The 2,505-nt window shown below is 45.3% G+C and overlaps 1 pseudogene; it reads right to left on the bottom strand.

The window, feature by feature from the left end:
• Positions 1 to 399: 399 nt before the first annotated feature.
• On the bottom strand, positions 400 to 2,263 carry LOC136133899 (archaemetzincin-2-like; annotated as a pseudogene).
• Positions 2,264 to 2,505: the final 242 nt, after the last annotated feature.

The following is a 2,505-nucleotide window of genomic DNA, read 5'->3' as shown; positions in this document are numbered from 1 at the left end:
GGTGATTGAGTCCAATATGTGTCCTCCTCTTCCTGGCATGGAAGAGGGAGACAACTTTACAAATGAAAATTAATATCCTGCTTTTAGCCCGGTGGGGGAAGGCAGATGGCTTTTTTTTCTGCATCTGCTGCTTTGTAATTGCCTCCAGCACAAAATGATCCTTATGCCAAAGTGGCATGTTTTGGGTGGCGTATTCTGGTCCCCTTCATTGCTGACTCCACCAGTTAAGTGACCTTCATCAGTTTACCCAGCTTCTTGAAGCCTCGGAGAGGCTTATGTGTTCAATAAGAGAGTATTTTCTTCTTCACAGAGCTGTGATGAGGATTAAATGGAATATAGCACATAAACTCTTTTTTTAATGTGCAAGTATTTATTTTAAGTAGTCCTAATTGAAGGTTCTTATTTTGGGAGAACAGCAAGGCATTTTATTCACTTTTTCCATTCTTTTCTTTTTTATGAAGTATACAGCAAAGTATTCAGTTGTGTGTGTGTGTGTGTGTGTGTGTGTGTGTGTGTGTATATATATATATTCTTTTTCAGATTCTTTTCCATTACAGCTTATCACAAGAACACTCTTTCCATTCTTTAAAGGCTTCCACTGGTTTTGGCAAATTCACGGTTTTTTTTTGGCTGCATTGCTCGGCTTGGAGGATCTTAGTTCCCTGACGAGGGACTGAACCCTGGGCCCTCAGCTGTGGAGTCCTAACCGCTGGACCGCCAGGGAATTCCCAGCAAATTCCCATTATCCTCATGACTAAGTTTCAGAGTAATTCCTGGTGTGTCAGCAGATTCATCATCAATCCACTTTGTATCTTTCTGTATTATTGAAGCAAATAGCACTCTGCAACTTGCATAAACAGGGCAAAGGTTGAGGAGGCTCTGGCCAGCTTCTTCCAAGTGGTTGGAGCCTTGCATTAGGCAGGTCAAAGTCCAGATATGTGTCCAGTCTCATGGGTTAAAGTCTTATAGGACTGAAGCAACAAAATGCCACTTCAGAAGTGTAATAGTTATCAAAAACCGAAAAGCCACTTGGAAGATATTTTCTGTAGCGCTTCTTCACTTTGCCTTCACAGAGTGAGATATAAAATCACTGCCATACCTGGCAAAGCTGAATATCCCCACACCATCTGTCAAAGAGGCCTGTCCAGGGGCTTCCCTGGTGGCACAGTGGTTAAGAATCTGCCTGCCAAGGCAGGAGACACGAGTTCGAGCCCTGGTCTGGAAAGATCCCACATGCTGCGAAGCAGCTAGGCCTGCGAGCCACAACTACTGAGCCCACGCACCACAACTACTGAAGCCCGTGTGCCTAGAGCCCATGCTTCACAACAAGAGAAGCCACCGCAATGAGAAACCCGCGTACCGCAATGAAGAGTAGCCCCCGCTGGCCACAACTAGAGAAAGCCCATGCACAGCAACAAAGACCCAGCACAGCCAAAAATAAAATAAAATAAATACATTTAAAAGAAAAAAAAGCAGCCTGTCCAAAGACAAAATTCCAGGAGTCTCTTGGGTAAAAATCAACCAATCGTTACCTCCACAGCACAGAAGGCATCTTCAGGTCCCTTCTCTTTTAAGAACTTCAGGATGTGTCCTGCATGACTTGTAGGTTTTGTGTGTTCTTATTGACTCTAAAGGAACACCTCATTTCAGAGATAGGAACTGGTTCTAGGAGCTTTACTGTCAAGCCGTAGAAAAATGCTTTACTGGGCTTCCCTGGTGGCACAGTGGTTGAAAGTCCACCTGCCGATGCAGGGGACACGGGTTTGTGCCCCGGTCCGGGGCGGCTGGGACCGTGAGCCATGGCCGCTGAGCCTGTGCGTCCGGAGCCTGTGCTCCTCAACGGGAGAGGCCACAACAGTGAGAGGCCCACGTACCGCAAAAAAAAAAAAAAAAGGAAAAAGAAAGAAAAATGTTTTACAGTAGCCCTTGAGCTATTTAATATATTCTTCACTGAAAACTCTGGTGTTTCCTAGAGATCCAATGCAGTGTAAATAAATGCTGCATTTCTCAGGAGATGGTATCTTTCTGTAAGGGTCATTGGAAAAACTCTTGAAAGTCTTGGGGAGCCTCAGGATGGGAAGTGATCCAATCTGATTTCAAATGCAAAGTAATGGGTCCAAAGAGATCACTGTCTGGCTAGAAGTCTTCTTGCATCAAATGCTGTTACACCAGCATCTAACTTCTACTACTGTGACACAAGTGCTGGGTTCTTTGAGATGAGAGCTGTTTTTAGTGTCTGTTCAGAGTGCTGTACTGTTTGCATCTTTAGGGAGGAAGGCTCACACTGAAGTTTTTACCTTTCAAGGACAGGCATGTCTGGGCCTGGTTGGAAAACAATTGTGTGGGGTGTCTTCACCTCTCACCCTCGGCATCAACCACAGCCTGTCTCCCGTGGCAGCCCCCGAGCCTGTGCACATAAACTCTTAGAACAGAGCCTAACATAGTTTGTTATTCTGAGGGGAAGGATGGTGCAGAAGGTAAGAGCATGGACTTTGGAGCCATGTT

The sequence above is a fragment of the Phocoena phocoena genome, chromosome 14, assembly GCF_963924675.1.
Source record: "Phocoena phocoena chromosome 14, mPhoPho1.1, whole genome shotgun sequence".
Taxonomy (NCBI): Eukaryota; Metazoa; Chordata; class Mammalia; order Artiodactyla; family Phocoenidae; genus Phocoena; species Phocoena phocoena.
This window is presented reverse-complemented; position numbering and strand designations above follow the sequence as displayed.